General features: G+C 39.9%; 1 long non-coding RNA gene across 1 annotated transcript in view; it reads right to left on the reverse strand.

Annotated features, from left to right (window-relative positions):
* LOC122165476 overlaps positions 1 to 20072 on the reverse strand; it is a 41117-nt gene extending 21045 nt beyond the window's left edge. Inside the window, exon 1 of the long non-coding RNA XR_006170494.1 lies at positions 19978 to 20072. This is a non-coding gene — a long non-coding RNA (uncharacterized LOC122165476). The remainder of the gene's footprint in view (positions 1 to 19977) is intronic.
* Positions 20073 to 27518: the final 7446 nt, after the last annotated feature.

A 27518-nucleotide genomic window follows, 5' to 3' on the forward strand; every position in this document is an offset into this window, starting at 1 on the left:
GCAAAAATAATGTGTGTACTAAATATATTTCTCATCTTAACTACATTTAACAGAAATCTAGGCATGTGAGCATAGCCTTTCCATTTATGGTTGAACTTTTTTTTTTTTTTTTTTTTTTTTTTAATAAAAGGGATTTTTTTTCCCACAGCAGTTAAGGATAAATTAGTTAAAAAGTGAGGATGTGTATTTTTTACAATGTTTGTACATATATAGTAGCGGGAATTCCTGATGTCTCTGACTTTCTCTAACATATAAACATAAGTATGTGTATGATAGTAAAATACAAAGAAAAAAAAAATCACTGAGTACCGTAACTTCTTTGGAGAAGTTCTAATGAAGCAAGGAGAGACCACAATGGCCATCGATAGCTTTAGGAACTATTCTGTGGTCGCAGGCTCAATCATACAAACCAGTCATGACAAAAATTATAGCTTAAGGCCCTGGTAAAAGCACCATAAATTCCAGAGAGACTCATCACATTAGTGAAATGAGTAATATTCATGTTTGTAGGTGGAGATCCTTTGTTATAATGAATTACTATAGCCTTCTGCAAAGCCTTCATGACCTACCTTTCAATGGTATTTTTTGACCATGTTCCCAGAAGCAAATGAGAGAAGCAACCCTTTATTTAATCTGTAGGTTGCTCCAGAATTGATGTCTCCCATTTATTTCCGTGGAAGTTACACAGACACAAAGAACACAATAATGCTAATTTGATAGAGCCAATTTTTCACTATGAAACACTATTTTTCCACATAGTCACCATCATTAGCTATGCATTTTCCCCAGCAATGGACAAGAGCCTGCATGCCATACCACTAACATCCACCTTTGATGTTGTGGGCCAAAATAATGAAAAGGAGGCATTACTTTCAGAGCAGCTCTTGTGTTTAGCTGTTTTGCTACTTTTACTGTATTGCTCCTTTGATCTTTAAACAGGCATATGTTTACTTGATTTTAATAGGGATTTTTGCATCAGGATGGGGTCTCTTGCAGTTACCATTTTATTTATGCCTTAGCGATTTGCCATCTTCAAGACACTGCATAATGTGTTCAACTGACAAAGAAACATAGCAAATCTTTTCACAGAAGTGACTGAGAAATATTAGATGATTGAGCCCAGCAATTTTATGAAAAGGATAAATATTATCCAAGTCCTGTAAATGAGGAAGCTGAAGAAAAAAAATGCTTGACAAGTGAAGTACTTGACGAGAATACCCAACAATGTCACGATAGAACTGGAACTAGGTCTAACTTCTCAATCTTATAAGGAGGAAATGGCATAGCATACAAGTTCGTCTCTGGTTTTACTGAATCTGAAGCATCATAGTTATTCTATTAGCTGCCCATATACACCATTCAGCTGCTCACCCAGTTCATGCAAAAGCAAACGTTCTGGTTGAAGAGTGTGTTGAAATGCTGTGTCACATCACTTTTCATAGTAAAACAGATCTACTAGAAGCTCAGTTTCACACATGTAAGCTTTCTACTTTTTATTTGCATCTGTAGAAAAGTAAAAAGACAAATTGGAAGTCAGATCAATTATGGGGCAATGAAAAGCCCAAGTCCTACGTTAATAGTACTCTCCTTTGCTGATGCTGCCAGAAAGGTATGGGGTGCAGAAGAATCAAGAGAGAAAAGTTTTGAAGCTGTTTTGGTGCAATACCAGAAAATAATATGGAAAAGCTATTTTGTACACACAAGTAAAAAGCAACACATAAAGATAAATTAAAAAAAGAAAAAGAAAAAAATTTCAAGTATTCCTATGCAATGTAATTGAAATTCTTCATCATTTTTATCATGCTGACTTGTTTACATTCATGTGGTTTTAGTCTCACAGATGTTCTGGAGGGTAGGACATGTAATATGGCTCCATAGTTTTCTAACCACAGAATATCCAAAATATATAACCAGGAAATCACTTGCAGTCTGTGTGGGGTTTGGCAGATGGTATTTCTAAAAATGCAAATATCCAATATGGAGGTAGTAGAGAAGATGGATTTCACAAGGGAACAGTGCAACTCTTTATATGGAGTGCAAACTTTACACAGTATTCCAATATAGAACTGGTGAGCACTGTTAAAAAAGTTTCCAATGAATATTCATTTCAGTTTATAAACATATTCTCTTCAACTGTTTCAATGCCCTCTTTGTGATTGCTTACTGTGCATGTTCTAGCTTTTGCATTTTCTGGCAAGAATGTTTGTAGAAACAGCAAATTTTAAGCAAGTATTAGAGAATGTATGTGGGAAATGAATTTTTAATTTGGAAATATGGGTGCTGGCTCCAGAAATTTATTCCAAACAGGTATCCTCATCCATTCAAGAGAGGAATGAATGTGATCTGCAAGATCAAAACTAGCTTAAATTGAATTTCTGTTGCTGAATGCTTAAAAGCACATGTACTAGCAGCACATCATTTTAAATTTTGGTCAGATGAGACAAAATGAGAAAGTAGTACTTTTTCCTGCCAAATAACTTCCATGCAGCAGAGGGAAATCAGCCAGGAAATAAGAATGTATAGGTTATTGTCTGAGCTGCATCCTGGGTTCTGTTGAGATGATGGTCAGGCTGATACAGAGAAAGGCTGCCTCAGGTAATGGGCAGTAGGCTCTGGTAAGCTACAAGCAAAGTTTTTCAGCAATGAGAGCTGCACTGAGCATCTGTCCCTTTTCTCTGGAGAACAGACTCTAGACACAGGAGAAAGGAAGCCCCATTCTCACTGTTGAGAGAAGATACTGCGCCACTGATGGAGCAATGCTATCCACTGCTAGCAGTGCAAAGAATCTGCTCCTCCTTTTCTGCAGTTGGTTGGAAAATCCTGAGATAAGCATCAAGTTTCCTAGTTCCGTGTAGCTGAAGCAATATCTAGCATCAGTTTTCTTTGCCTGACAAGCTAGCCCCATGAAACTATGTAGTTCCAGGTTCTCATGGCTTTCAAAGTAAAACCATAAATACAAATATATGAAATATATGAAATAAATATATGAAATATTAGGGCCAAGAATTGCTCAGGTAGGACCTGAATGACATAAAATCCTTGGTAATGACAGTTTTGGATAACAGCAAGCACAGAAAAGAGCAGGCAGATTTTATATGATGGAAGATTTCACTTAAGTGGAAGAGTTGCACAGCTGCATTCACCATCTTAATATACCATAAAATACATAAATCCGAGTTCCTAACTTGTGTAAGCAATTACTGTTCCATCAAGTGGATTTACTGTGGAACTGAAACACACCATCCATGTGGCAGTTCTACTAGAAACAGACTAGATTCTCTGCCTGTATAGACTAATAGTTTTATTACTCATAAATGTATTTAGTGGGGAAAAAAATAGGACAGTGAGCAGGCAGAAATGCATGTCCTCATTCTGTTTACAACAGAAAATTGTTGTAAACTTTAAGAAAAATATATTTTTTAATGCAAGTTTTTCTTTTTTATGCAATCACTGCACAACTTTATGTATACACATCTTAAGCATAGTACTCTATAGAATGTTTTAATCTTCTGATAGCAGGATTTGAAGGACGGGCCTTATGTTCAATTTCTTCTCTTTTATTTTTTTCGTTAGCTTTAACTTTTGCGTGGCTTCCCAATTCCTATTTTGTCGAAGGAAAATCATAGAACAGAGAAAAAAAAAATTATCTCTCTCTGGATTGCTGACTTTAGTAATGGGTCAGTTTCTTTCCAAGCCACATGAAGCTCAGACAGCTTTCTGGCAATTTCAGTTCAGCTGCAAACAGCCAAGATCATGTGAGATGATCCAAAAGATTCCTAAAATATTAGATATGCCTATATATATATATATTTCAGACTAAATATTTTCGTGAATGTAATCACATGAAAGAAAAAGCCTAACTCATGTGAAAACCTGGCTTTACATACGTTAGACTCTAGTTATAAACTAATAAGTTGTTTAAATTGGATTGTCTGTTTCTTGGTGACCTACACAGACTTTCTCAACTGCGGTGAAATCCGGCTACGATGAGGTTACATTCCATACTTTATATTGATAATTTTTTGCCACTCTGAAGAGATTGCATGATCTGTTACAATGAGAATCCATTTTCCCTGGTGAGAGTGTCTGATCCACAGCCGTTGAGGTTTCTGAAGCAGAGGTCATTATGCTAACTGCATTGTAATTTGTACAGAAATTGTTGTCTCTTCAGAAACAAATATTAGTACAAATTTCTGTGGATCTACAAATAACTTCTTCTAAAAAAATCTTGCAAAAAAAAAAACCCCAAAACCTAACCCTTTCCTTTATTTTTCATCCTAGTATTTGTAATTAGTATGAAGACCTAACCTACATTTTTGTGTATGAGTAGGATGTTTTCAGTGCAAAATATTGTCTCTTTTTCATTCACTTTGAATGAACACAGTGAACAGTGTTGTAAATCAGTAGGTATTTGTACTCACACACAGAAAATCTTCTTGAATCCATGATTCCGAGTTACCGCATTCCAAAGCATTAACTTCCAGTGGCATGCCACTCGGTTTTGGAGCAGCAAACCCCTGAAGAACTTCTGAACTCAGGGTGCCCTGTGCCCCAGGTTCAGGGCTTCTCATTCACACCCTGATGCTGGCCCCAGTTAAGTCAGTAATATTAGTGCTTCCATGGTGATGTTCCTCTCTCTCAGTGTTGTAACAGCTCCCAGTTCCTGAGAACTCTCCATTCTGTACTGCCATCACAGTATAAGCTACTGGACTGAGACATGGAGCAGACCTGAAGCATGTGGGAGTGTGACATTTCTTGATTTTGAAATGCATTTGTAAAGGCAGAGAAGCTACAAAGAAAAATAATTTGAGGTCGTGGAGTGCTTTCTGTGAAGAAGAATAAATTAGCATTAGCTTTTCAGCCTGAGATACAAATATCTGTGACAATGAGCACAGTCTAAAATTTTCAGCTGCTCTTATATCACAGTATTGGAATTAAGGCTATGGTTTTAGTACGTTTTCCAAGAAATTGTAAAATAAGAAGGACTGATCAATGCAAGAAGTGTAATAATCAGTACGAATATGACTCGTGTTGCTACTGGAGTAAACAAAGATGGTAAACAGACTCCATCAGACTTGATTTTCTTATTACTTAGTGCAATTTTTCTCTGAAATAACACAGCTGGACTTCTCTGAAATTTCTCTGTTTATATGGCATTTGATAGGGGAATTCAAATATAGATTTGCATATCTTTTCACTGTTGTTCACACTATTACAATAGAAAGCAAAATTACAGTAGATATTTACTTTTCAGTGTCTTGAAGGCCAAATAAGTTTTCTTCCATAATTTTGGGAAAAAAAAAAAAATAGGTTTTTGCATCCACAAAGTGCAAAAAGCCAAAGTGGTTTTCATTTTAAAATGGATGAAGATAAACCATTTGGGCAACTCCTGTTCCTCCTACAGTCCATGGCAAAGCATCTTCTAGAAGCACAGTCGTACACCAGAGAAAGTGTGCCTGATGTTTTTCCCCCCAAGCAATCAGTAGAGGTCTAGGTACGAGAGACTGCAGTACTGCAGAAATGCGTGAAGTGCTGAATGATGTGACCATTGCCGACGACCAGAATACATGCTTTTTCAGATAGTAGAACATACCATATTCTTTTTTTTCTTCCTGTGGGAGGTCAGTGTTTATACTACAGTTGTGCCTGCCAGGGAGAACATTTTTCACTTGCTCTTCTTCCAGTTGCTAATCTGCACGTTCTTTTGCCTTCACTTGAGGAATGGCTTGTCTGAACCTTTCCAGCATTACTGGTGTTGGACTCAGACATTTCCACGTATTCATACTGCTTCCCTGTCACCTCTCTGCAGCAGGCACAGGATGGAAAGTTTATCTTTCCCTCGATTTGCCTAGCCTGCAGTACCATGATGTGACTGCGCTCAATTTTGGACCACTCACTACAAGAAAGACATTGAAATACTGGAGTGTGTTCAGAGAATAGCAATGAAGATGAGAAGAATCTGGAGTACACATCTTATGGGGAGTGGCTAACTGTTTGCTCCCTCTGGAATAGGGGAAGCTCAGGGGAGCCCTTATTGTTCTCTACAACTACCTGAAGGGAGGGTGTGGTGGGAATCAGCCTCTTCTCCCAGGTAAAAGTGATAGGATGAGAGGTAATGACCTCAAGTTGCACCAGTAGGGGTTCAGGTTGAATATTAGAAAAAATTTCTTCTCAGAAACAGTGATGAAGCAGTGAAACAGGCTGCCCAGGGAGCTGGTGGAATTGCTGTCCCTGGAGGTGTTCGGTAACCATGTACATGTGGCACTGAGTAACGTGGTTTGGAGCATTCATAGGTATGAGATGACTGGGCTAGGTGATCTTATTGGTCTTTCCAACCTTAATGATTCTATGACTTCACTGGATCCTGAACCAGCCATAGGACTGGCTTTTGTAGACAAGGTCTGAAATCACTCCAACAGCAGCGGCTCACCAGGAGATTGAGAGCTCGTTCTCCCTCGGTCCTCACTGTTGACCTACTTGGTGACCTGGCAAAGGCCCCTGGCCTCCCCCTCTGTCCCCAGCTGGGCTCTGTGGGATAGCATGAGTGTGCCCAAAGCTGTTCTTAATGTTCTTGGATTGTCATGTTTTTACCTTTGCCTTGTGTCAAGAAAAAGCAGGCAAGTAGCTGAACAGCAGAACATCCTTTTGAAGATACTCATCTCCTGATGGTGTTTGATATACATTTGTCCATTTGTTGTCTATTACCCTATCCTTAGTCAGGCTGCAGAAGGAAAGGAAACATCAAGACAGTTTCTCCTATGAACTTCACGCAAGCTTGAAACAAAGGCAAACAGAGCAAGACCTCAGGAATGGGACTTTTCCACCCAAACACCCTTGGGCTTTCACCTGCTAGAATAGAGCTAATGATTGCTGGATGCAAAACCATCGCTAAACAGTTTGTTCAGGTCTTTTTCTTTGGTGCTATCGCCATAGAAAGTAATGCGTTAATTTCTGGGTTAGGCTGTGCCCCATTCCTGCCCTGTTCGCTGCTGGCTGCAGTCAGAGCATGGCCTACGCCAGCTTTCAGCCCCACTGACAGAAGGTCACTGCCCATGCTATCTCTCCCCAGGGATCCCACAGCTCACTGAACGTATATCAGAATATGTCTGCAGCTAGGAGGGGAAACCAACCTGAGCAGCACCCGCTCTCAGTCACCCTGTGGTTTTGTGGGGAGATCTTAACTGAGCGCTTCCTGGTTTTCTAATGTTTGCTTGGGTATTTTTTTTTTCTCCCACATCCCAGGAGCTGAAGGAGGTATTGTGAGAGACTGCAGCCAAAACTCCATCTTGATAACATTTTTATGGGGGTGAAACTACAAAGAGTAACTCAGCAGTTGCCAGCAAGGCTGTGTTAGCAGGAGAGTATAGCCAGAAGCAGGCAAGTAACATTCATGCTGAAAATATGATTGATTGATTCTTTTTTCTTTCTTTCCTGCAGCTCTGCTGCAAATTCAGCCTTGGTGAGGTGGGACTTGAACTGGGGCTCAGCTCAGTCTGCAAAGGCAGTTGCACTGGCTTCCCTCAATCATAGATCCATGTAGGAAGCCCAGAGCAGACCTGCAGGCTTGCAGGGAACATGCTGCCTGGTTCTTCACATACAAATGACAGGAATAGACATTGGTCTTTTTGTGATTTCATCCAGCAGAAGAGTCAGCACATTCATGCGTGTGTCAGACAGCTGAGAGAGCTAATCACTTTCTGCTTAGGAAATGCAGTGGCCATTAACAAAGGTCACTTTGCCTTTCTTTTGAGAAGAGCAAAGGGATTTTCCAGATAGGTACAGAGCTGAGCTACTGCTCACCTTCACATAGATGGACTCACTGTGCACTTGTCTCACATCTAGAGAAAACATGATGTCCAGCACCCAAGTTACAAGCACTGCAATGGCATGCAACCATAGTAAGCCATTTCTGTTTCCTTTTTGTTGTCGTACTGATTTGTTCTTTCTGCAGGTACTGTATTTAAGTTGAATGAAAGTATATTTTTGCAATTTACTTAAGTTTAACATCTGATTTGCATATTCAAATATCTACCAAAGAGTTTTCCTCCAGGTAGGGCTTTAGGCAAAAAAAAGTTAGTACAGAATTTGGAAAATATATTAAGACCTTTTTCTTAATTCTTTAAGTTCCCTGCTGTCTACAGGAATTAAGTGTGGAAACAACATCTGTGTAATATTGTGAAGGATTTCAAAAGGGCTTCTCAAAAAGGGCTGACACAGTCTTACTCCTTGTAGAAGAGGATATGAAATGAATTGCTTACTTTGGCTATTGCACGCACTCCCTTTCCCCAGTAGCAGAACCAAGAGGTAGTGTGGCATATCTGAAATTTTTGTATAGGGAGTCCTTCAAATATTTTTCACTGTTTTCAATAGGACCTAAGAGAGGTCCCCTCCCATAAACATAACAAAAGAAGCTTCACTTAAGTGAATGAATAATAGACTAATAGAATCTTATGATTAATTATTTACATCATGTCTTTGCATATGACCCTAATTGCTGACAGTGGTAAATAAGCGAAACACATATAAGGACTTTTAAAAAATCATAGAGACTTTTACAATCTTAATTACAAAAAAAAAAGATTTTGTTATCCAATCCTATTAGTATTAGACCTATAGAAACTAATCAGAGAATTATCAGCAAGTTTAAAGACATGTAAAATGTCATTTGACTGTAGGCAACACCTTCATCAATGAAAGCACCAAAGGATGCTGCCCTCTTCCTGCTGTTGCATAGTTAGCAAAGTGTTATTAGCCAGGACTGTTCACTCATCCAAAGTCTTGTAACTCTGTCCTCCAACAGACAGTCATATAAAGCTGAATTTGAGGTCAGAGGGGCTTTAAGCATCGTCTTAATTATATTTTCAGAATTTATCCTAATTAAATTTATTTTATATAGACCCAGAGGCTCCTGCTGTGTGAACAAGCATTACATTTTTCTTCTGTTTTTCAGAAATATTCCTACTAGTTGTACGTCTGGAATTTGGCTAAAAAGTTAGGGTTTTCATCTGAAAGGACACAGACTGATTTGAGATGAAGCTAAATGTTACATAAAGCTAGCTCCTCTTAGGGAAGCTAATAATGAAGTTCTTGTCAACTTGTAGAAAGAATAGCAGTGAAAATAGCTGCATTATGAGAAACAGTCATTGTAAATACTATGTCTCAGGCTCACTAAACAAGACTATATAATGCATGTCTCCCTTACTTCAGGCATGCCCATCTTCTTGACTGGCTGCTCTCAGCTCCTTTGTCTCACAACTAGACCTTGCTGCGTCAAAGCTGCAGTGAACTGCCATCACCTACCACTAATACAAATGGATATTTTGGGACACAGAGCCTGGGTAAGGGGATACCATTATCCTGTGTATTCAGAGATATGAGCAGCTTCTGTGATCTGTGGTATAGAATATCACTTTGTCAGCGAGATAGTTACAAACATACATTCTGCTTACCAGAAAATTGTTGTGATGGCAGTTCCACTCGGACGCTGTTGCATTTGGAGTAAAATCAAGCTGTCAGATATAGTTCTTTATCTAAAAGTTAGTTTTAATCCAAATGGGGACAGATAACCACAGTTATGTTGTAAAAACACATTCAAAATTTTTAGGCACCTTGACCAGCTGTATTTGAAATAGTGCAAATGTGAAACATTTGCTTTTGCAGACTTGCATCCCAGCTGAGGACAGCTCTTGTCTGCACTCTGCAGAAGTTTTTGGCACAAATCCCTTGAAGACAGGGAAGGAAAGCAGCAAGGCAGGGTAACAAAGAGCATCTTTTCCAGGTGCACATAATCAGAGGTCTCATAGCTCCACACCTCTGCTCCTCTGCACAGACCATCCCTGACCTGTACCCAGGGTCTGCTTGGCTTAGGCAGGGGGAGCTGTGGCCACAGATGTCCCCACGCCAGGTGACACAAGCATGCTGTGGCCTTGTTTTCTCTGTACCTCCTTCATACCTGGTGCTGCAGTTTGACTCACCCTCCACTAGGCAGTTTGACAGCAGCAGTGGAGTTCACTGAAGAGATGATTTGTACCAGGAATATTTCCATGTGCCATGCCAGAATCCAACAAAGCGCTTTCAAAATAATGCTGTCTAGTAAAATCAGCCAGCTGAAAGGCGTTTTGCACAGTATCAAAAATGTAAATAGAATGGACAGTTGGCTGTTCGTTATGCGTTTGTATGGATATGTAGTCATTGGGCAAATCCAAAACACATATGTACTTCAGAAAATAAAACAGATGAATGTAAAAATTATTTACAGTGAAATAGCTGTTCCATACACGTGTGGTCCTATAATTTTACAGGAACTGATCAGGAAATAAAAAATGCCTGTATCTCACAATGGTGTATGAAAACTCTGTACTTTCTAACACATTTCATATGCGTAGGAATTATCCCCAGTGAAGCTAGCAAGATTCAGTCCTCCAGGATCAAGCCCTCAATTTGTACATTAACAGAGTACTTCAGACTCCAGTGTGTTTAATCTTCTGTAACTAAAATTTTCCCAATAGTATCACAAATACTTTATTAAAAATAAATATTTAGACAAGATAATGTATATTAATGTAGAATCTATTTAACATTGATTCTTTCTTTCCATTACAACTCATCTAATGCCGCAGGCTGATTGCATCAACTTGTATACACATCAGCAAGGCTTGCAGCCATCAGATTTATCCTTAGGCTACTAACTTCTAGAACTGTAACTTTTGGGAATTATTAAATTTAAATAAAGTTCTTTCTATTCTTCATTCATCATTCAGACTTCCATTTCAAAAGATAAAATTAGCTTGAATCACAAAAATAAAAATGGTTTTAACGACAAAAATATTAGAAGAGCACTAGCAGTCTGATCAGAGAACATTTTCCTCACTTGCACTATGGACAGTAGAAGTAGCCTGAACAGGCAGAGAAACAGCAGTGCCTTTTATCCACCTATGCATCCTAGTCATCTGAGAGCCATGGATGCTCAAGGCTTTGCCAGAACTCCCTGACCCATGAATACCACACGGGCAGTCCCAGGGGCAGCAGACTGGAGGTGTCTGACCCAGCCCTTTACTCAGTGCAGCTCCTGCTGGGCTCACAGAGCAAGCTGGCAGCACTCCCCTGGAATTGGGATGCCTTTTGCTGCAAAGAACAGGAAGCCAAGGGTCATATAACGTGGAAAACCCTCATCCAGGGCCCTGAGGCTAAATGTCTTGGAGCCAGAAGCCTGGATAAAAAAGCCAAAGAAGCCTTTGAGCCCAGAAAAGTATTAAATGGATTTACTGGGTCCAGAGAAAAGCCAAGCAGAACAAGGAAAAAACACACTTTTTTGTTCTCTTCAGCTCACTGCTATTTAAGAGAGAAGAAATATGAGTTACAACGAACCGAGAAAGGTTTCTCGTCTGTGTGTGTGGAAGGAAAAGAATATATTTGTGCTTATTTTATGTTGTTCAATAATCCATCTTGGGAAAGGGATAGTCAATAGATACCTATATGAGGAGCTAGAAAACGGAAACTGCTTAAGCTAGCAGTCACATGCTAGTTGGTGATGGAGAAATAGTTATTTCAGATTACATTTTTAGTGGCCGCTTTCTGACATGCTGCATTTGGGTAAAGGTTGTCTGTACTGCAGCCATGTTATTCAGGAATGACAGAACTTCCTACATCCTGATGATGGCTGCAGTGTCCTGTGTGCAAGTGGATACAACATGAATAGCTCTTCTGTTTCTCTTACAATCTCTGTGCTTCTTAAACATCAATAGAATGCCCTTGATCCACAACACTTCTAGAAAGATTCACCTTGTATGCAGTTACAGTCTTCATTTATATTTGTATTTAGCTTGCAATCTTTTAATATTCTGTCTGGTTATCTGTAGGAGACACTTTAATAATCTAATGTGAATAATATTGATATCCAAGGATGTGCGGAAATTCATGTGCATTTCTGCTGGTACAAGCATTTATTTGTTCAAAGAGCAATACACTGTAGGCCTCCATTTCTGTTTAAGTATCAGCTGAAGATAGAAAATGATTAATAAAGACTGACGTGCCCCTAATTGATTAGATACTGTCCGAAGGAGAGCTTTGAAACACAGCAGAAGTTGCTGTGTGGCTCTCAGTATCAGTCTCCTGCTTTTCCTGAAATTTCCATCCGTTCCTAAAGAATCCTTTTTGTTTTCCTCTATCATATGCATGGCCTCGTCATTTCTGCTGTGCTTCTCCATCAGCCAGAAGATTTTACCAGTGTTAAAAGCTGTTTGTGAGTCTTTGGATATCTCTTCCTTGCCCTCTGGGGGCTGTTTCCTTTTTGAAGCACAAGCAGAGACCTGTTTTGGAAGACATGCACGTCCACACATCTTTGTATATTCAAGGCCACGTTTGTTTGTGTCTATTTGCTGCCATGGTCACATGCTTATTTCTTCATTTCCAATTGCATTTAATGCACTTCTATAAGAATGAATATCTGGACCATGAACCCTCCTTTATCAAAGCATATATTTGTAGGCTCTGATATCTCTGAGTACACAGATACCTGATTATGTAACATGTTTGCATTTAGGCTATTTGTGTAGCTGTTGAGCAGCAAGAGGTACTGAAGCACCTTAACAGAGTGTCAAATTTGCTGAAGTCTGAGAACCATTTACGGCTTCAGATAGATATGCTTTGCTTCTCACTTGTGCACAGAGCAGATAAATAAGTTATTGTGGTGTTCTCCGTCACCAGTCAAACGGAAATTATTCTGCCATTACACAGTTTTAGCAATAGCACATACTCACCATTACAGGCTTACTAACACAAATGAGAAGGATGGATGTGTAATACTGTGAGTCTGATTCTCTCTCCTCTGCTTATCCTCTAGTCTGTGCACTTAGACTTAAGAAAAATGGATATAAAATTCTTCTTGCCCACCTCACATAAGATACACAATGTTGTGTGCATAGCAGGGAAAAGGTATGGAAGTATGTCTGTCTTCAACCGTGTGATTGACACAAAAAAAAAGCTGCCTTTGAAAAGCTTCAGTCACTTTGTTTTCAGCTTAAAAACATTTCTTAAATACTAAAAGATCTTGAAATTTATAAATAGCTTTTGCTTTCTTCAGTGAGGAAAAGATTTCTCTTAACTTTCGATTAGGTTTGACCATGGAGAATCAACAATGCAGGAAAAATTTCAACAAAGGTATTTTCTCTCATGCCATGCTCCTCACGGACTTTCCCTATTCCTACTCACTCAACCACAAAGGAATAATTAGTTGCTAAAAAATGTGTTTCATTTTGGCTGGGAGAAGACAGAGCATGTTTTTAATTAAGGAAGTGCTTTTAAAATAAACTTTTCTAGGAAAATGTGCACAGGGTAATATATAACATAATTAGAAAAATACATTTTAAAAAAAAATTGTTTGACTGAAAAGTTGTCAGCCAACTCCAGTATCATTTGTATCTTTCCTTGCAAGTGTTCTCTTTTTGTTCTCATTTTTCTCTCAGGTGTACTCCTTTTTTGGCTCTTTCTTTTCCTCAAAGAAAGTAGTGCCTGAGCTCTCATTCTATTTTAATTGTCTCCAAGTCTACATTCAGAGCAAGCACAGATATTTTTCTTGTGATCAATACATGTCTGCCCGCATGGAGTCTTGCCTCCAACTCTTTGCTGGTCGCGTGATTTTTGTGCTTCAACATTCTATTGCTACTCTCTTAGTCTGCTGCATCTTTTCCTACTGCATTGAACTTCCAAGGTTTTGCTGAGATGGGAGACCTCCTTCGCATGTTTACCAGCAACAGATTTTCAGCCTGGTTTCTCTGTGCTGATCTGCACTGTACTTTGTACTGATGGCTTTCTTCATGGCTTCTGCTTCATGCCAATTTGTTCTCTGAATTGCTCATCAATAACAAGAGGCTGACATTTATAGAAACGTTATAATTCATGAAAAACTTGTGTTAGCACAAGATTTGCTTGTGTTAGGGAAACCTTTTAAGCATCCAGCAACCTTTGTGTTTCCTCCTGTAAAATGCACTTGAATTGTAACTCTTTTATCTTATACTGTCTCATTAAGATCAAAATATTTCTTCAGCCTCTGCACCTGTGTTGGTCAGGTCCCTCCATAAAACCCTATCAAATGGCAGTAGTTTTTCACAGTATTTTCTGACAGCCTGTCATCTTAGCTGACCAAGTCATGTTATTTTGACTACACAGTAAATGCCGCTCAAGTAGAAATGTCAGGCAAGTGGCAGGTCATGTATGACAAAACCAAAACAGGGATGTTAGGGTTTCCTTCCACAAAAGAAAAATGCCGTAGGTTCTTTTTACTGCACGTAATGTACTTGGGAGGCTTTGGTTTCTGAAGCAGCCGCATGCTGATTGCATAACTAATACCAGGCTTTGCTTGTTTATTAACAATAGCCATCAAGGAATAATATTACCACTTCAGAGAAAGCAGTGCAAATATGAATATTAGCTTTCAGCTATTTGGACCTGTGATAACTTGAAATTAATGAGCTCTTTGCTGTTAACACATTTTGAAGACTGTCTACAAATTCCTTTTTCTTTTGTACTCCCTCATGCAGAGCTTCATTTCATTATTGTCGTCCATTGTCTTCTGCTGTACTACACAAGTATATTGTTATTTTAACTTATTTTCTTCCATTGAAAGCTGAAGAAACACACAGAAAAACCTGTTTCTAAGAAGTTCTAGCCCATTCACAACTCAGCTGGAAATATACTGAGGTGTGCAAAAGTAAGCTAGGATTTCAGGCTCAAGTCAGGGAGGAGATATGGTGAAGACTTCATTTAAAACAGGGAAACAGCTTCTGGAGCAAGGACTGGCACCTTGCCTACATCAGGGCAATAGCCATCAATAATGGAGCTGGCAACAATCTGGGTTATCATCTCTCACAAATGCTCTCTGGACACCCATTTGCAGGAGATGTTGATGCCGTGGCTCAGTGCCCTACTGAAGGCAATGGGGCTTCACACCAGTGCTGAGGGAAAATTTGGGCACCTGGCTGGTTATCAGATGTAGGTAAATACATGTGAATGCAAGAAACAAATTTATACTGATGGGAATTTTGCTGTTGGTTTGAACATAAACTATGAAAGAAGCATTAAAATAAATGAAATTGCACATTTGAAGAAGTTAATACACTGACTGAGTAGGGCAATAACAAACATATAGAACTGGCATATGTTCACATTTTGTTTTTGTTTTATAGCTAGGCAGAAGCAAGTCATCCATCATTTACTCTCAAGTGTGGTTAAAAGTGATTGTAAAAATGGCATTAGTGTTCTAATGTTTATATTTCAATGACTTCCAGATATAATATGCTTTTGCATTTATAAATAAAAAGGTGCTATTTATGAACCGTCAGCTCAGAACCCACCAGCTGGCCTCTGAGAATTGGACGTCTCCATGTCCGACCTGGCCAGTAATGGAAGTTGTTCCATATGTCCCTATCCCCTGCTGTGATGGAATTCGCACACCGTTTTTGGATAAAGTTGTGCATTTAACAAGTGAATTGTTTATGCAAATTTTGGTTTTTTTGCATCACCAACTAAACAAACAAACATTGTTTGCAAATCTTCTTCACACAGCTGAAAGCATTCGGCTTTGTCAGTGCTTTATAGACCATTCCAAAAAAGGCAGCCCTGCCTGTGGTTTCTATCAGATATCTCAGGAAGGTGATGTGATGACTTTCCTCATTTGTTGCCAACACAGGGCCCAGATTGCCTCTAGGATATAAAGCCCATACAGAGAAATGCACAGGGAGGAGTTTCCAGGAATCAGTTTATTCTCTTTGCTGCCTGATATTCTGCTTGCTGACACATGTGGGGATGGGAGAGATCCACAAAAACCTCATCAGGGAGGAGTAAATGAGGTTAATCTCTCCTACTCCTTCTGCAGTCACTCCTCCTCAGCACCAAGCAAGAATCAGTCTCTTTCCATGAGAGCCTGAGGAAGCTGGGAATGTCCCTGGTGGGCCTTGGCACAGCTCTGCCACTGATCCCCACGGGGTGGGGATTTGGCATGGAGGGAGTAGGGATGATATCAAGACATCCCATATGGCCTTCTCATCTCCACATGCCTTATCAGCAAACCAGAGAGTGCCCAGCAATATCCCCTTGTTGGTTTGCAGAAGTCCATGGGGAAGATGGAAGCCTGAATGTCTGACCTGGGTTTGCCTTTGGAAATGCATCCATTGCGCCTGAAGAAAATACATTCTCAAAGTTGCTTGAAAGAGTCAAGACAAATTAGAATATGTAAGTGGTAAAATTGTACATAAATAATAGTCTGATTACCATTTCAGTGACAGATGTTCCAACACAGAACCAGATTTTCAAAGGAGATCCGGGTTAAATTTTCAAGCATTCAGCCCCACATCTGGAGTTGAGCTTTCAGATGAGCTCACCTCTTGTTTCAATACTCTGCGGGCAATTCTCTGCAGAGCCCTCAACATGTAGTTCCAGTTATGATTTTTGTTAGGTCCTCATTTTTCAAAAGAAATGCAAGGTCATTTGAAAAACTGGCCTTGCTGATGCTGAACAGTTCTGGAAATCCACTTCTTTGCATGCATCTAAGTACAGTTTCCTGAGAGGTTGCCAGGGACAGCAGAGTGGACCCCCTTGTCCTAAAAAAGGATTGCATTCAGCCTATTGTACTCCATGCTATGCAGTAATCTTCCTAAGATATAATTCTCTCTAGGGAATGTCAAAGAAAAAGATAAAACAGTAAAAGCCACACTGTAACCAGGAGCAGATTTCCAAGCCTTAGCACAGTAGATGTTAGGTGCTGAACTTAGTCACAGCAATTCAGTGCTGGAACTGCTGCCAAAGTCATAGGGAAGCCTATATGCATATACATATTGTCCAAAATGTGACAGAATGTCCTAGACAATCTCCACCTGCCTCGTTACAAAGTTTCAAGACAAAGAAGGAACTAGTAATGACAGCTAACTTCAGGAGGAGCATAACCGTCCCACTTGCACCGTGTGCAGCATTTATTCTTAAGGCACTGTATTCTGCTGAAGTTGCTACTGTTGAAAAGTGGGCAAATGGCATTCCTTAGCCACGCTGGTGCTGTGTACCATTATAAAGAAGGCTGTACTACCAAACTGCACTGCTTGAAGGTCTGGCAGCTTAATCAGATCTAAGAACTAACGCTGTCACCATGCTGTTGCATCAGAGAGATGCCCCAGGGAAGGGCACAAGGAAGCCAAGGCAAAGTTGCCAGTGGCTGCAGCCCCTGTGAGGCCACTGGGCACGGCCACCTGCAGCCTGGAAGTGCCAGCTATGTTAAAAAGAACTTACATGCCTTTCTGCTAATAAAAATAGGCTTCTTTTATCAATGTACGTAAAATGCTTTAAGAGGGGGAAACATGCTCAAGTATGATGACTCATTTCCACATTCATATCTAAGAGTATAGCACTAATATTGAAAGTACAGAAGCCGTTTTCATGCATTTGGTTTATTACATGTTCAGATTTTGGAGTGCATGAAACGCTTTCACAATCATTTACTGCCTCTTTAGAGTTTCCCTGTTGTTGGAAGGCAAAACTTGCCTGCTCCACTTGCTCACTGACTTCTCTTAAGCTGTTGACCTTCACACTTCACACATAATAATGTTAAATAAGTATTCCGGGGGCAGGGAACTCCTCTATCCTTCAGCTGCTAAGGCTTTTTTTTTTCAATTTGTAATTTAAGCATCTCCCAGCAACTCAGTTCTTCAAAACCTGTGATTTTTTTTTTTTAAACTATCATTTATTTCAAAGTGATAACATCAATGGGAAAAAATTTGGCAGGCACTCCCTCAGAGCTCTCCATGTTTTGTCACCACCAGTCACTACTGGCTGCCTCAATTTTATAATGGGGTATGCATGTTTTCTGCAAGAAAATCAACAAATTTTATAACTGCAGGATCACGACCTTCCTTGCTCAACATCTGCGGAAGGTTTGTTCATCTCAAATTCCATGAATTTCTAGTGCCCAAGATTGTCTATCACAAAGTTTCATGTTGAGGGACGTCATCTCGAAAGTCTGTACTTATAACCCTTTAGTATTCTCTGATAATCACTCTTTTCTGTTGAGAAGTGAGTTTCTTGCTCTGAGTCCAGCTGCTGAGGAACATGTCTGTGATATTCCTATTTTGATTGAAAGTTTCAGTACCTTAGTGCATTTCCCAGTGTTGTGACAGAACCAGCGGGGAAAAAAAACAAACGTTTCGGTTTTATACACTCCTAAAGGAGAGTGTGACTTGATTTCAACAGCTTCAGATTTTAGCTTTAGGAATCATTGATGTTGTGATGACTGCAGACTAATTTTTTGTCCTAATTAACAGTACTATTTTTCTATGGTTCTTCCTACCCAGACTCACAGAAGTTATTCAGTTTTATTTAGTCATCCATCAGTAAGCACAGTCAAATGTTGCTGTTACATTTTATAATTGTTTCTGAAGATTAAACAGTCAAATATCCATAATGTATGCTGTTTCTTAAGCAGAAATCTCCATACCTCAGCTACAAAGACTGCTGGGAGTGTGGCTAGAATCAATCACGTATGATTCCATTCAGCAAGGACTCAGCATGGCTAACAAGTCACTATAAAATATGCCTTTTGGCACTCATGCTGCTGGCCAATTGTACAATGCTTTTTGCTTTGTCCAACCCTGAGAGAAGTTTGATCTCTCTGTGTTGGATAGCATCAGTCTCATTCATAGGAAACACACATGGATCAACAGTAATCCAAGGAGGTTCTATTTGATCAAAAGGATGCCTTCTTCAAAATACGTGGTTAGGTGGAGAGAGTTGGACAGATGTCATGATGTAACCCATTGCTTCACAGCGGGTACATGACATAAAAGGGAGGCTCTGCCTCAGCAGCTGGGCCATTGCTGCTTGCAGGCACTCAACACAAATGTGCAAAAGCTGATCTCACCAGAAATCATGCCCCCTCTTACCCATGAGACAAACATGAAGTTGCTACATGTGGGATCCTCAGCTATCAGCATCTGCTTGCGCTTTCCTCAAACACTCATATCATACTTCACAGAGTTCTGGAAATGAGATTCATCTACTAGGAATGTGAGAACAAGGGGGAAAAGGCTGGCGTCCCACTGTAAGATGTTTCAGTCAGTTTTTGCAATATCAGAAGAGTGAATTTTCCCATTACCACATAAAGACACCAGGACAGCACAGCACGCACAGTATACCCAGTGGTATAAGTGTCCCCCAGCTCCCCAACTTCTCCCTACCATGTGGGCTGAAACACACAGCCACAGCAAGCAGGGAATGGTAGATAGCCCATCTACCCTTACTGCTGATGGTGATGACACTGGGAGTCACACCAAGAGGTTCCTTCCTCTATTCCCACTTGTATCTTGTATCTTCTGAAGCAACAAAAGGCAGATAGCAGAGGGTAGTCCTCTGCAGATATGAATGGTGTGGCAGAAATGCTAAGTCATGGCCTGAAGCAGTGATTGAGCACCTGGTGGGAAGGCAGGGCCAACCCAGGGGAGCTCAGGTGCATGCAATGGATGCAACAGGATCCACCTGTTCCCAGACCTCATTTAAGGGTCGGCAGTGGAGGCAAAAGTATTTTGCAGGAGATTCCTGTGTAACTGAGATCTACCAAAAGTAAGCTGCTTTTTTCTCCCAATGCTCTTACGTTTGTACTTGTCCTCATTTGCTATAGCTATGGACTTTGCCACCCTCCTATTATTGTTGTACTTTCTATCATGTTATAGCACTACAAATGGCAAGCAGTAAGGCGGGAGCCAATTTCTTCTCTTCCTCAGTCCTAGCTCTGACCCTGAAGTGTCGTGCTGCGTATCTCCCTTCCGCTCCTATTTATGTTCATCTACCATAAAACGTGGATAGTGCTTATTTAGCTCCTCTTAGTCATGTTGTGAGTACTGTTTATGAGAGCGTTACAGTGTCTTGAAAACTATATTCTCTGCATTACTGTTCTAATGCTGTGCTAGAGATCAATGACATTGATAAACCGTTTTACCTTACCATTAAGTTGTGTGTTGGACTGGCACATGGCTCAGCATGCCACCTGCAGAGCTCCAGGTTCTCCTCTTTTTTTGTGACGTGGCCAGAGCGAGAGTTCTAACTCTGTTTGTTGAATTGTCTGCTGGAAATGTGTAATCAATGTATTTGCTCTAGACACTATTTCCAGTGAAAATAACTGCTCATGAGGCCACACCTCACACTTCGTAGTGAGATAAGTGGTTAACCATTGTCTTAACTAAAGTTCAGTATAAAACTGATAAAGCCACTAAGCTAACTGATTGATAACTTAATTAACTCTTTGTGTGCCAATCAACCTGGAATACTTACAAGTGAACAACGTCCTATGTCCACCTCAAATACACACCTTTCCAGCTGTTTCTGAATGGTTATTGAGTAAAATTCTTGCCAGCGTTATGCACACTGCATCAGCCTTAACACCCTACATTTGCCTATCCTTGTGAGCTGTGCAGGCATATGCAACCTAATCCTCCCCATAACTTTGTCACTTCAGGCACTGTTGGTGCCTGGCCTTTTGAAGAAGCCTTGCAGTCAGCTTTGTGTGAATGTATTATTGTCTTGCACTTCTTGGTTTCTCTTCTTTCAAGTAAGAAAAACATATATCAGTCATGATATGAACTGAGTGCTGAGGGAGGAAAGATATAGATATCCCTGCCCAGCTGAGTCCTGCAAGTTCTGAAGATTGCTCCTTCTGCGCACGAAAAGGAAAATGTGGGGCTTTTGCTTTCTTTTCTAATATAGTGTAGTCTTGGATCTGCAGTAAGCCCCACAACCTTAAGGCATTCACTGCAAAGTGAAGTTATTTGATAAATTTGTCTTGTTGAGTAATCAACATCTTGCCCTTGGGCTACATAGTATTTACCTTTACAAAACGCACGCTGCACAGGCGATCCTGAGTCCTTGCATTTGCTATCAATATATGGCTTTTATCTTCTACAAGGCTGAAATCTGACTGAATCTTTCAAACTCTAAGTGTGATGGCAAATTTCATTGTAAGGAGTTCCCAGACAGTGCAGTTATGGTTTATTGTTTCAGTTAGTGAATGTTTAAAAAAGCAGCTGTCTCTTAAAAACATATCATAAAATGTGACATATGCACATGAACTGTAAATAGATAGAAATAATAGCTTGTACTAGTAGATCCAGTCCTAGGCAGGTATCAGTTCCTTGTTTAGTTGCAAACTTTCTGTCTGCATATGGGCGAATGAACTAATCTTCTCTGTAGCTCATTTCTCTTTAAGAACAATCAGCAGAACCAAATGCCCCTTTTCAGAGTATGAGCTGAGTAGCTCTGAAATCCCTGGCGTAGTAACCCCTGCTCCAAGGAGGACTCGAGCAGGACCAAAGTAAATAGCCAGCAGTGATTTCAAGGTTGCCAGCCTAGCGTGACTAATGCGATATTTAAAGAAAGAGAGAGGATTTCCAGCCAACCTGTGATTGAACTGTTACCCATTTGCACCAGAGAGCCCAGAGGCTCAAGTTGAGGCATGCCTTGGTTAGCAGCACTTCATTTCACAGAATCATAGAGTCATTAAGGTTGGAAAAGACTTCTAAGATCACCTAGTCCAACTGTCCACCTAAGACCAATATTGCCCACTAACTGATTTTCCTTGGTGCTGCATCTACACGTTTCTTGGATGTTTCCAGGGAAAGTGACATCATCAGCTCCCTGGGCAGCATGTTTCAATGCCACACTGCTCTTTTAGGTAACAAATTTTTCCTAATGTCCTAACTGAACCTCCTCTGGCATGACTTAAGGCCATTTCCTCTCATCTTTCCTAGTTAGGTAACTCGATGTCCTTTAAAGCCATCACTGTCCAAACGGCCAAATGAGAACCTCAAAGCTGGGATTTGCTTGAGGGCCACAGACTGAAGCTGCTTTTGTTGCTCTTGAAGTTTCTAGCTATCTTTTTTTTTTCATGGTCTAGCAGTTCATAGTGATAATCATGCATTGCTAGCAGTTAGATGCAGCTCTTGTTTGTTACTCACTGGTGTTGTATCTTATCATAATTGAAATGCAGGGACTCTTTCCCTCATTTCCCCACCCACATCTAGGAAGCATCTGAAAACCTTCATGTTTCTGTGAGGAGATGCAGTAAAGCCTTGTGCTTTTCTGCGGACTTCTTGCTGATCTGGTCATCTTGTCATCAGTATAGGGGAAAAAAAAGGCTCTTTTTCAAGGAGAGTGAAAAATGGATATTTGCAATTATGAAGGACTCATCTCTCTGTGAGTTACTGGTACCTTAACTATCATGACAGTGGCTACCTAGCAACCATTCCTTTCCACTCAAGCCAACTTCACTTACAGATAGTTGTGATTCTGATAGTGTGGGGAAAAGGAGGCCATAACAATATTAATTCACTCAGACACTATAAGCTAAAGCATCTTCTTTTGGAGAATTTAAAACAATATTTCATTAGCAGACTGAAGAAACACCAGTGATGTGGTCATGTGTCATGGCAGGTTAAAGCTCACCATGTAGAACTGCTTTTTCCCAGGTTATAGTGTGCAAGAAATACTACATATTAGTAAGAGTAAAATAAATAAAAACAAGTAAACAAACACGAACTGAAAAAAGAAAGACCTTTACACTTCTTAAGGGAGAAAGTCCTATTCCTAGTAACGCACAGTAGAAATTAACCCCCACCAGTGAGTGACTTCTGGGTTTAACTTGACATAAGCTTTAAATTTATGTACCTAATGCCAGTTACTTTTCACCCAGAAGACAGGGTGGAGTTTTACTGCGCTTGGGATTTGTAGACAGAAGCAATCCAAGGCAATAAATAAGTTGGTTTTTTTCTCCCTCCTGTCTGAAGGCATTTAGCTTAACCTTGTAAAGCTATGTAATTGTTCTGATTGTTTGTCTTTTAGATCATTTCTCTTCCTCATCCCATTCATGATCAGCAAAATTAAGCAGAAGCTATAATTCACTGTGTGGAGCTATCTAACCCATCCCTTCTGCAGATGACAAAGTGCAATACCTAGCAAATCTGTTTTCCACCCATATTCACATGGCAACACTGTTGCTTATTCATGAGGGATAAAATATCCTTCCAAAAATGTTTAAATACTGCTCTGTATTTCTCCCTGATCTCAGGGTCACATAGCTCTTCTCCCTGGCTTTGTCCCAGCATTCAGACTATTGTATTAGGTTTTCAGTTCTTCCAGTCTCATCAGTGTTGTCCCACCAGCTTGTAGATTCTCAGACCACTTGCTGATTGACCTTCACAAAATTTCTCTGAAGTAACAAACTGTTCCTACTTCGATTTAACTTGTGAGAAACAAGGCACTACATTATTAGAGTATTATGGAGAACTGAGTGAATTTCCAGATTCTGCCAGTATTGCATACTGATTAAAATGACTTGGAATGGTCAGATGGGATTTGGCCAACTATTAGCAATACTGAAATACAGGCAGTCAGTAGGCAAATAAAAGGAAGGAGGGGGAAGCTCTTACCATAAAGGTAGATATAACAACAAACAAAGACATGCAACTGAATAAGAGACGATACAGAGAATTACTGAGTGAAGTGAATACCTAGTATTTCTGAATATCAGACAACTTATTCAGGGTATTAGAGATATGAGTTCCACTTCCGGCTCCTACAGAAATCTGAAGATTTATGTCTATGGTTAATAAGTACATAGTAAAAGAAGAGCCCATGTGTAATGTTGCCCCACATTAATTGAGCAGATTCTTAATGTGCTCTGAGCAGGATTCAGAGTCTTGGGGAGAGGCCAGCCTTAAAGAACACGAGCTACCCGAGGAGGACCACTCACTCTTGAAGTCTCGGTCATTGCAAGAGGAGACTTGCCAGCGAGTCATCCAGAATCTCACATGTTTTTGCCTGCTGGAGGCAGACTGAGGGATTCCCACTGAAGGGCACTAAATTCACCGCTCTTCATAGTTGATTGACTAATGAAGGAGGCTAGAGAGAGCACTAGCAGCTACTGCTTTGGGGTTTTTGTTTTGCCTTATGGGATTTTTGGTTGTATTATGTTGGTTTGACTTTTTTGTTTGTTTTGGTTTTTATTTGTGAGGTACCTGTTGCTTCAGTGTTTGAGGCACGCCCTTAGAAAATGTCAAATAAATGCCACTCCCTGATACTGACTGCTCTTGGACACGACATAGGCAGAAGCTGCTCAGACCAAGTCCACTGTGGGTTTGCAGGAGGAGTAAATGCAGGTATCTTGGCTGTCTTAACAATAGAAAACCACATGTACATAAAGCCTTAAGTTGGTTCCACTTTCAGGTGAACACTAAAAATAAAAGACGGTTTTGGATTGTAATGTTTACAGTTAGAATTAATCCTGCTGCGAGCACTAAGGTCTTGGTCAAGACATAGATTTCACAACTGATCCTATTGAGCCAAATGTGTCACTGCCTTAAGCCTGCAAACATCAGTCAAGCTTCATCAGAAACTACGACTCTATTTCTGTACCGTGTTCTGCAAAAAGGACCAATACCTCACATTTGCCACCCCTATTGCTTTCATTGGATCTGGAATTAAATGTTTCAGGTGAAAGAAAAAAAAAAAAAACATGAGGAAAAGAGCGGGTTAAAGACTAATGTGGCTTGCACTTAACGTGTAAAAGTGGGATAATACCACTTCGTAACTCACGGGAGAGCTGACGTTTGTGAAGCGTTTTGCAGATGTCAGAAGAATTATAATGGTCATTAATTAGAAAATCACAATTCAGCTTATGCTTTGATTCTAGGCAGATTTCCTCCTCTACCCTTTCTACTAAAACTGATGAAGTGCAATTTCATTTATCTTCGTTGTCTGCAGTTTTGAAGTAATGGGAAAAGTTCACAGCATAAGCTTTGAGGTGTCTTCCTGTTATCAAGGGTTCCTATGAAGTATATTAAATTGATTCAGGCTTATTAGTTTATCAAAAGAGCGTAATCCTATTATTTAGCTTTCAAGGGGAAGTAGCAACTATCTCAGTAATTACTGTTTCCTTGCTGGTACCCCCAGAACAAGCAAGTTTTCCATGGTCCAAAATAATTGGTAATGGCTGGATAAAAGCCTGTAGATATCAGTGCTACCAACTAATAAATTCAATAGAAAAAACAAGAAAAAGTATGGAGTGAAAAACTTCCCATTTCTTCATGAAAGAATATGAATTTACCAGCTTACAACAACACATATACATGTTCTACATATTACAAATGTAGAAATAAAAAGTAACAGGTTTCGGAAGATCTCTAAAAGATACAGACATAACATCTGAATCAACAAATTAATGCATCGAAGTAAGACAAAACCAGTTTTGACAAGTTGGCCATCTTCCACGTGTAATGTATTAAAAAGGGTATGAATACCTCTGCGTGGGGATGCAGGAGAGGTTTAGCTGCCTGCGGATCCCTCATACCCTTGCAATATGCAGCTTCTTGGCCGTTCTTCAGGCACAATTGCAAGTAGTGACAGCAAATGGGCAGAAGGTGTTTAGAGGGAGAGTATGGCCAGGCCATGCTGCTCTATGGGCATATGTAGGTATAAAGGAGGAAGGTGGAGGTGTCTGCTCTTTGATGTATGATGTTTTGATGTGCTTCATCCCCAGTGGATGAAGGGAACGCAGTCCAACGTGGGAAAGGTGAGCAGGACTAATGGAGCAGGCACAGCTAGTCCAAGTCAGCTGTGCATAGGGAGAGGCTGGTGACACAAAGGGGAAAGATACCTGGTGACTTCCATGGGTTTTTATCCATACTGGGAAGTGCAGTGAGGCAGAAAGATTTTAGAAGTTTGTTTCATTAACTTTGCCTAGATTCTTGAGACATTTCTAGTACAATAGTCCTGTCAACTTCAGTGAATCTTTGATTTATGCCACCTAGGGATTTATGCTGTTGCTGGAGGTGTTTCTAAAGTGCCTATATTTTTGTTACACTAGCAAGTTAGAGTTATTCTGATACTCACACTATTGGTTATTACAGACTGTCATCAGCCCTTCAGTCAGCTGGCTGCGATTCATGAAAGAAAATCACGGCTAATTAAACATTCATCTAATTATTCTTGCCAGAAACAAGTGAAATATGCAACCAATATGTTCCACAACAGTTTCATAAGAGTACCAGTAGGATTTGTGGAGCCAGATTACTGAATGCACAGGGAAGCTTTTCAACATGTTACATGAGAAAAGGATCCATCCCCACCTTTTAACTGCCTGTCGAACATTTCAAGCAGTATTTAGTGTCAAACTAGATTTTGGAGCAAGGCACATTAATGACTACAGTAATTGCTCTTTGGGAGAACAGATTTGAGTGACAACACTTTCTCTAACCTCCAGGGTCTTACTTTCCCATGAACAGCTTAACGTTTAAACAAACTGATTTCTCAATAATTTATGAGGGGGGAAAAAAAATCCCTGCAGAGGCTCACGTAACTATTTTTCAGTATGTAATTAAAAAAGAGATCTAGCGTAACATTTTTCTGCGGTGTGTCACTGCATTGCTCATCTGCTCCATGCATGCATATGCATCTAAGTAGTAGGATGTTGACCCCTACAGATTGACTTCAAAATGCCTACAGCTTATCGTTCTCCCCATGTCTGAGAGTAGAAATCTAATTACCACGTGCCTGGAATATTTGTGTAAGTCCCGTATATTTCCTTCTTGCCCTGAATTACCTCAGCTTACTAAGTCTTGAATAAGTAGTAGCTAGGGATTTTCTTCCCAATGCATGGAGATGTGAGATGCAAATTGCTTATAGATGCATTTGATTGAGAACAGTTGAACTTCTCCGGAATTAAAAACTGGTTTTGCTGAACAGAGAAACAGAAATGAGTTTTAGCAACGTTTGCCTCATTGAAAGCACAAGTATTTAAGGATGAATACATGTTTCTGTACTTCAAATTCATCCCCAAAAATCTGGCCTTTAAGTATTTTGTTTAATGTGTAACCCAGTGCCACTAATAGATGGGTTACAAGAAGATGCATAGCTTCTTCATAAGAAAGAATGCCATTAATATGTTTACAATAGTAGTAAATATTTCTGTTAATAAACCTTCTCAATCTGAGAAAAATGTGGCATGAATTCTATGAAAGAAAGTAGCACATTGTGATTATTTCTAGGCTGTTCAAATATGTGGCGAATGCCTGGAGATTCAGCAGGGTACTTCTGATACCATCACATCTGCAGGTTATTGGGTTCTGGCATGCTACTTCTCTCTAATTATTTATTAAAAGACCAAAAATGAATGTTTCAAAAGGATTTTTCAGGAAGGTTGAAGTTTTGCTTTGTTTCCCAACTCTGCCAAAGCTTTCATGTGCAGGAAATTTAGAACCATACTGGTTGAAGCAGGAAGGTGTTGATCTCCCTTTGAAATCAAGACTTTCAGATGTTTCTTATGAAATCAGTGGGAAGTACACATCTAAAAAACTTCAAAAATCTAGCCTCTATGCTCTCTAGAATATCCTTTTGTTTGAAGCAAACAGTGTAGTACCAGATATAGCTTGGCAGTTCAGTGTAAATTGATTATTTCTTGGGGATTTCTTCAAGCCATATTGATTTTTTTTCGTAGA

The sequence above is a fragment of the Centrocercus urophasianus genome, unplaced genomic scaffold (assembly GCF_019232065.1).
Source record: "Centrocercus urophasianus isolate 14NV4802_14NV808 unplaced genomic scaffold, USGS_Curo_1.0 seq_3, whole genome shotgun sequence".
Taxonomy (NCBI): Eukaryota; Metazoa; Chordata; class Aves; order Galliformes; family Phasianidae; genus Centrocercus; species Centrocercus urophasianus.